Source organism: Schistocerca cancellata, chromosome 4 (assembly GCF_023864275.1).
Source record: "Schistocerca cancellata isolate TAMUIC-IGC-003103 chromosome 4, iqSchCanc2.1, whole genome shotgun sequence".
NCBI lineage: Eukaryota > Metazoa > Arthropoda > Insecta > Orthoptera > Acrididae > Schistocerca > Schistocerca cancellata.
The window spans coordinates 780,007,828-780,017,170 of NC_064629.1; positions in this window are offsets into that span (position 1 = coordinate 780,007,828).

Consider the following 9,343-nt stretch of genomic DNA (forward strand, 5'->3'; position numbering starts at 1 on the left):
ATTTGGAGTGTCAGCGACCACATGCACATACTGTACGTTCGCCGCAAAATGTTGAACCAGTTAAAGTGGCTTTGACGTGTAGTCCGAGTAAATCAACAAGAAGAGCCAGTGCCGAGTTTGGAATTTCACGCCGATCTGTAAAATGAATTATTCAATCTGACCTTCACTTATATCCATACAAGATGACTGTGTCACATAAGCTTATTGCGAGAGATAAGGAGTGGCGACTGCAGTTTGCAAGTTGGTCAATTGAGCAAGACCAAGAGGCAATGCTGCACAACACACAGTTTTCTGATGAAGCTTATTTTTACATGAACAGTGTTGTGAACAAACAGAATGTTCGATTCTGGGCATGTGAACCTCTGCGAATAATACACATGAAAGACACCTACAGGGAGAAAGTGTGCGTGTGGGTCGCGATGTCAAGCCGTGGAATAATTGGGCTGTTCTTCTTTGATGCTACAGTAGCTGGTGAACACTATTTACACATGCTGTAAAACCAGTTCTTTTCTCAACTCCTGGCCTCATGTCTTCCATTGCAGACAGAATGGTTCATGCATGATGGAGCATGCCCCCATATTGCCAAAGTTGTGCTTGATTTTCTACAAGAAAGACTTGGGCTCAGGGTACTGTCAAACAGATTTCCAGAACGTTATGCAGACATTAACTCATGTGATATTTTCCTTGGGAGGGTTCCTTAAAGAGAAGGTGTACCAGAAAAACCCGAAAATGCAGTGCAACTGAGGGCCATCATTGTGGAGCTGTGCCGCACCATTCCAGAAGATTCGTGTCAGAGAGTCATCACAAATGCACGTGTGCCACTTGAAGAAGTTGTAAACCAAAACAGCAGTCATGTTGAACAAGTGATTCATTAGGTTGTACTTCCAAACTGTATTCTTTACTTCTACATCAATAAATTACAAATGTTGTCAAAAACAAATATGTTATTCATGAAACAAATCAGGTGACTTATCATGTGCCACCCTGTATTATCATAACTACAATTTCTGTATGTGTTTTATATGTAGACTGCAGTGTTCCTACATGATTGGTGACCCCAAAGAAGAAATTGTGTTAATGTGGACAGGTTATTTGCATGGATACTTTCTATTATGGCCAAAATGAATAACCTACTGCATGCCATTGACAGTGCCATCCATGACATTAAAGACGATATTGAGCTTCTGCGATGCCCATCTCCTGTACGTCAACCACCGGATTCCACACCAAACGCTGGACTGAATTGGAACAACCCGCCAACATCTGCACCAGTTATGCCATCAGCAGCTACAGTAATGCAACCGCAGAACAATATTTCACATAGTCACGCTGCACTGTTAAGTGACATTAAACTCAATGTGAACATGCTACCAGTTACAGTCCCTACACCTACGTCAATACCCCATATGAGCACGACAGTCATTCCACCCATTTGCTCCCACAGACATCCTGCACCATGTTTACAATTGTAGGCTCCACTGTTTGTTCCTGACCAATCAGATATATGGCTTACAATAATGGAAAAAACAACAGCAAATCTGCAAAGATATCAAACAGTTCATTTTAGTGATCAGTAACCTCAGTCAACAAATGACTTTTTTGACATCGGATGTTATCTTGTGCTCCCATTCCAGCATGCCTACAACACTCTCCTAATGGTGCTGACTGCACATTACACAAAACTAATGGATTAGATGCTCATGCATATCCCTTACTATGAGAGGTGTGATGAATACATCATATGGATTCTCGACATATCTGCACAGAATGATTCACACCAGAATCATCTTGGGCAGTTTGCTACTACACATCTGGCAACAACAATTCCTACCAAAATGGTGGCTAACCTTAATTGCTCATGAAGGGTAGCCATTATGTAAGTTTATCCAAGATGCTGACAGAGCGCAAACTACGCTTGAATTGTGTGCCATGGTGGCTGCCACAACAATCATCGTTACTATCGAAGACAGCTAATCCATGCCGAACCCGTCCAATGAATCGATGCCTCATTGCGATGCTGCATCGAGCTTATCTGAGGATCTACCTCCAAACTCTTTGCACCACTGTGGAGAAGTTGGCTAAGACATTTTAGATACACTGCTGCTATGAACAGTGGCTGCAGGTAGAATGTGTTCACACCATACCCTTGCACCTGAGTCTCATAGTTATGAGCTACCTCAGGTAGACATTAGCTAGTTTCACAGACATTTTGGTTATAAGGCTATGAAGTACTTGAAACCATGCTCATACCGGAACACCAAATATGATCTGGTTTAGGCGCAACAGATCGTGACATCCATCCACAGCGTCTACCACAGATGACCAGTTGGTGATCTACAATACACAAGCCATGTAAGACTACTCATTGTGCTGCCAGCTGCAGTACGATACTGACGTTGTCACTTCCAGCATGACTACACTCTAACTGCATCACAGAGACTATTCGTCACTGACTATTCTTCAGGTTTAGTGTTTTTAATCAACACAGGATTAAACATCAGCACACTGCCGACCATGTACTCTCCTGACGCCAAGCAAGCTGTAAGGTCCGTTTAATGGCAGTCAATGGATCCATCATATGCACATATGGTCCCAAGACTTGGGTGTCTAACATCAGACTCACCAATCACTGCAAGTGGACATTTGTGTTAAGCGACATTGCTCAACCAATTTTGGCCACAGATTTCCTCACACAGGCTGCTTTGACTGTGAATTTATAGAATGCTTGCCTGATGCATTCTATTGATAGTCACATTATTCCCAGTGTAAAAGGACGTTCGACAACACACACTGTTGACAGGGTAGACAACTTAAATACTTCTGTACTGGACAACGAAAGGGGCCAGTGGGTATCCAAGATCCATCACATTGAAAATGATTATGCAACAACCAAGCATGAAACTATCAGTCTACATACAGAAAATAGAGTGTTAGACGACACTCTGAAGATCACAGAATGCAAAATACAAGCAGCCCACAAAACACTGGAGTCGCTCAAGACATCTTCATAGCGCGACCTTGTCTCAGAAACAGAAAAGGCCATAAAGCCACAGGGTGTGGTCACACACACAATGACGCACCATATTCATACCACCCACAGTCTGCTTGTTTCATTATGTGACCATCTAATCGCGCCAGAGCGACTAAATGAGAAAGTTATTTCGACTATATGCTTCAGAACAGAGTCACACGTTATTCAAACAATCGTTGGTCCTTACCACTCCATGTCATATGCAAAAAGGATGCTTAAAGGTGTCCTTGCGGCAATTATCATGTAGTGAATGCCTGAACAATCCTGGATAGTGACTCAGTACTAAACATCCAGTATTTACCCAGTGATCTGGCAGGTGTGACCAGTTTTAGTGTGTTAGATTTTCCGTGTAGGGTTGCTGGTCCCCCATCGGGCACCTAGCCAAACGGTGGATAGGAGGGCGCTCTCCAGATATGGAGGGTACCAGGGAAATAAAATACCTGGGGCGGACCAACACCAGCAGGCGTGGGAGCCAATGGCTTGGAAGAAAGGCAGAGGAGCACCCAACCATCAACTGCTGCCTTGCAGTCACTAGAGGGATCTCCAAAGGCTAAGGATGTTCCCCCGAAAATGGGACCAGCTATCTGGCGAGCTGTAAGGGGCAACCCCTCAAATAGGTGGGCAGAAGATTAAGGATCTTCCCCTGTAAAAATCACTTGTTGCGAATGCTAACAAAGTAATAAGCCAGACAGATATTTTGATGACGACCCCAGCCAACAGAAAAGGGATAAGAGATATGCACATAGGAACATGGAATGTATGGAGCCTATATCAAGCTGGAGCCCTACGGCAGCTGCTAACACAAGTAAACAACTTCGGTATAAAACTATTGGCTCTCCATGAAATTAGGCGGATGGGAAGTGGCATAATGGACTCAGAAAATTTCACTATCATCTATAGTGGCAGAACGACGAATAACTTTGGTACAGGTTTTTTGATCGCTGAAGTACTGAAATATTTCCTAAGCATAGCTAAACTTTACCGACACCATCTCCCAGGAACCACCACAATACGAACACCTCTCACAAATCCACTGGATGCACTGGCAGGCCATAACACAACAGGCAAGAGCCCTCTCTGGTGGGCACTGTATATGGAAACTTTTTCCAAGGACTCACAAGAATGCCTTGCCGATGCTGACTCACCCTGTGCCAGAGCGCACTTTGCTTTGTTTGTTGATGCCAGCGAACACTCTCTAGACACAGCACTAAAGCAAAAAGTAAATGGACAGTGACAAACTCTGAGTTTCTTTTCTCAAAAACTTTAATACAACCAAACACATTGGAGCGCTTATGACAGGAAGCTTTTTGTGATCTACTTGAGATTTCGGCATTTCTGTCTCCTTGTCGAGGCTCTACCTGTTTCCATTTACACTGACCACAAACTCATCATGTCAACATTCCAAAAAATCAGTGGCAAGTGCTCTTCATGCAAATTTAGACACATCAAATACATCTGCTAATTTGCATTGGACGCCCATCACATATATAGCACTGATAACATAGTAGCTCACTACTTTTCTCGTATCAGCGGTCTAATGCCTGTTTTGAACAACAGTGACCTCGCCACTGTTCAGTCTCTGGATCAACAACTTCAAATGTTATTGACTGCCCCCTCCATCGGCTTATGCCTCCAACTGTTGTTTGCACCTGGTGGCACAGCAAGAATATGCCAGTAGTATCTAGAAACAAAGCTAGACCTTACATCATGCCTCAGTTTTGACTGATGGCTTCCGACAGCATCTGCTACCTGGCGCACCTTAGGCCACAGTCAAACAATTGACTGATCGCCGGCCGAAGTGGCCGTGCGGTTAAAGGCGCTGCAGTCTGGAACCGCAAGACCGCTACGGTCGCAGGTTCGAGTCCTGCCTCGGGCATGGATGTTTGTGATGTCCTTAGGTTAGTTAGGTTTAACTAGTTCTAAGTTCTAGGGGACTAACGACCTCAGAAGTTGAGTCTCATAGTGCTCAGAGCCATTTGAACCATTTTTTGAATTGACTGATCGGTTCGTGTTGCCTTCAGTCAGGGAAGATGAACATGCCTGGGCTTGTGTGTACATTCAGTGCCAATGCAATGAGATCAGACATGAAGATACGAGACATTTTCCGGCGTCAATAATAAGGTCTGGGCACGTCCACATTGTTCTAGCTTCCCCCCATCTGAAGTCTACAGACATATAATCTGGTGGTGGACAGATGCACACAACAGGCAAAGGCTGTTCCAGTCAAGGACATATCTTCTGATATGACAACCATGATGTTCATCAAGACCAGTTGGCACATTTTGGTTGCCCTTCCCACATCACTACAGACCAAGGGCGAAAGCTGTGTCCAACCTTTTGAATGAACTGTCAAAATTGTGCAGTTTGCATCGCTATCATACTACAAGCTACCACCTGGCAAGCAACAGTATGGTTGAGACATGGCACCACACGTTAAAGGCTGCCTTCATGTGTGCATATGCACACTTTAACTGAGGTATTCCACGTTGGTTCTCCTAGGACTATGAACAGCCTCCAACATGGACCTCAGTTACTCGTCCACAGAGATGGTATATGGCAAACCACTGCACTTCCCAGCAGACTTCCTCATCCCTTCATCACTGCAAGGTGATTCACAGCTTGCCATATGGTACAATAACTGCAAGATCATGTAGCACAGATATATTGCTCTTCTGTGTCGTGCCATGGATCACCTGGTTTTTGCTTCACTAGCAGACTGCTCTCACGTCAGTGTTGGGGAAACAAGGACATCAACACATATTATGGGTTGCCTAAATCAGGGGCAAGCATATATTCGAGGATAAACCTATTATTCTCTTTCGATTGAAAGGTCCTTAACCTATTCTTCTGCTAAGAAGATTATTACCCCCTGGACATAATCCATCCTTTTGATTGACAGGTTCAAAGAAGTGTGTGAATTCCTAAGGAACCAAATTGCTGAAGTCATCAGTCATTTGACTTACACACTACTTAAACTGTCTTACACTAAGGACAACACACACACCCACGCCCAAGGGAGGGCTCGAACCTCCGGCGGGAGAGGCCGCACAAGTCTTGACATGGCGCCTCTAACCATGTGGCCACTCTACACGACGATTGACAGGTCCTGAACCTATTTTTCCCTCAGCCATCCCCTTCCCTCTCCCCCTCCTCCCCATCCCTCTCGGAACTCCTCTTGCTGATACAGGCACACTTTCAATATTAATTCGATTGACTAATTAATTAAATCAATCAATTAATTAACACAATCCCCTGGGAAACCCTCCATCCCTCCCTCTCCCATCCCCCACCTGGAAATTGGCGTGATAAAGACTCAGTTGAGTGGCCATTTGGCGGAAAATCGATTGCAGTGTACAGAATATTGTTTAAAAATTTAGACAAAGTGTGGAATACTGTTTATTTAAACAGTTTGTGGGATATGAGACTGCGTATGGAATAAAGTTTATTTATTTATGTAAAGAATTTGCCAGGGAATCCATCGCACTGTATGGAATATTGTTTAAACAGTTTAGACAATATTTGAAATATTGTGTATTTAAACAAATTACAGGATGAAAGGTGATATATATGGAATGTTTCAACAATTGCGATGCTTTTTTATTCTGATTGCATAAGTAAACACGTATTTATAGAACCGCTTAAACATATCTGAGAACCTTTCTTGATTCTCACCACGTGCGGAGGCTGCCCAGAGTAAGGCTGCACTGGAGGTCCCCGTGAAGTGACATGTCCATCAGCAGCTACACCATGCAGCAGACTTTGGCTGTCAGTGGCTCCACAGCTAGGTGAAGTACCTCACTGATCCCTAAACAGATGCTTCAGATGGCGGCAATTCTTTGATATTGACAGCTGGGATGCTCTTGTTTCATCCTCGCCTGCCACCTCAAATGGTCTGTATGCATAAACATACCTGTCAGATATGAGCAGAAGCGAGAGATGGCTTGCATCCAAAGCAAATACCTGATTGGGAACCAATCATGAAATACTGCTGAAGTTAATAATTAATTAATTCCTGATCACATGATTGTGATGTAGGAGATATGAGGCAGACATGGTAGCTACATTGCAAACACAAATTGATGATGTCACAAAACTAGTAGCATGCTGAATCAAAATACACTTTTAAAAAAATCGCTGTATACAAAGAGAGAGAGAGCTGCAGTTTGCTTTGTAGGTGACATAGGAACTAGCATGTGATATTTCATTCTGCCGTGGGCTCTAAGCTTCCCCGGCCTCTCTGGCGCACTTTCGTCTGTTGCATTTCACAAACTGTTTCAGGATTTATTAAATCTGGTGCGGAATACCAATCCTGAAGATTTGATATTTTGCACCAGATTTAATAACCCCTGAAGCAGTTCATGAAATCTTGAAGATTATGTCCAGGGGGTAATAACCCTCTTAGAAGAATAATAGATTAAGGGCCTGTCAATCAAAAGATAACAACACGTTTAACCCTGAATGTGTACTTGCTCCTGACGTAGGCAACCCGCAATGTGTGCTGATGTCCTTGTTGCCCCACTACTCACATCACATGTTGTATGTGTTTCGTCTGTCCACTGCCACAGCCTCTCTACTCTGGACCTTTCCCGATTCTATGGTGAGGGGAACACACGAAGGATATCCTCCAAAATGGCAAGTGCTCTAAAGTCTCTATCAAGCAGTTAAGACTGCCTGGATTTTGCCAGCAACTTCTGTCAGCGCCATGCTGACACCAGGGAGACCACTACCTCACACTCCTCCTCTGCTGTCTTTTACCGACCTTCCAACGTCCACTCCCCAGAATCAGCTGTGTCAGCTAATATAGTTATGTATCCATCATGCTGAGTCATCCACACATGAGCTGGCCACATGGTAAAGTTGAAATGCGCGTTTATCTCTGGTGCTCCATACTTTGGGGGGTGGGGGGTGGGAGGGGGGGTTCTGTGTGGGAGTGTAATAATTGACTAATCGATATGTGACAAGTGGAATGTTTGTTTAACTTTCAAATGCTTATTGATCTTTCTGTTCTTGTTAGCTTGGTAATCTGTTCACGTCGTGCTTTTTGGTTATGCGTAATTCTATCGTACCGATAATTTGTATATGTGTTTTATATGTGGGCCATAGTGTTCTTACATAATAATAATCGTTGGTTTGATACCGATTCAAATGCTTTCTGGCAGTCAAAAAATCCACTTGTTTGCTTTAATCCACTGCTTACAGTATGGCATGTGAGAAAAGTGCGCCGGCCGAAGTGGCCGAGTGGTTCTACGCGCTTCAGTCTGGAACCGCGCGACCGCTAAGGTCGCAAGTTCGAATCCTGCCTCGGGCATGGATGTGTGTGATTTTTTTTTTTTTTTTTTTTTTTTTTTTTTTTTTTTAGAAAAGTGTAAGTAGGGTTTCGCATGATCATCACTGTTTTGGAATCCATGCAGGAAGGCATGAAGGAGACCATTATAATACTTCATTATGTTGGAGCTCAGAATATGTTCCAAGATCGTACAATTGATTAATGGCAATAAGATTGGATGGTTGTTGTATGGATAACTTCTTTTTTCAAGATATCTTATCTACAGTGTATTACAGTTAATATAGGTGCTAACTCACCTTCAAGTTCTGTATAGGGTTGGACAGGGACACCATCCGTCCCCAGCACCTTGTTTAATTTTAGCGGTTTTATCTGCTTATAAATGTCACTACTATCTACATCACTCATATTTACAGTGGTGCAAGAATGTGAAGACTTGGATTCTTCTACAACTGGCTCGCTGGGGGCAAACTGATTGTGTTTGGCATACTGTCAAACTCTTGCTGTTCCGTGGAGGCATGCTAGCTGCTGCTCCCCCCTGACTTGCATCTGTCAACGGTTCTAGCGTCCACAGCCTTCCTCTGGTAGAGAGGCCATGGTGTTACTCTATACCACGCCCGCCATCCTATACAGAGCTGTTGTAACTTTACTTGGGCGCTCATAGATGTCCACGAGTGCATACTAGTAAAACATGTCATCGAGCTGTGGCGTGTCACCACCAGACAAACAACGCCTGCTGCCAGCTGGTCCTGCCACCTTGCATGGCGTCACTTCTGCTACGTTAGCTGTCATGATCTCACTGACTGTCTCAAGACTGCTGAGATGAACAATTCAGTGCATTCCATTTCTGGATGCCACGTCCGCACCCTTGCTGCTGCTGCAGAGAAGATGATTCAATTGTAAAACGAAAACTAGCAAATGTCTAAACCGCTAGTGATGTCTCATTAGCGCCTTGGCTCCTGACAGGCCGTCAGCACCATGTTCCTTGCGTCATCACCTTGCATCTGTAAGGGTCACAGCTCATCGAC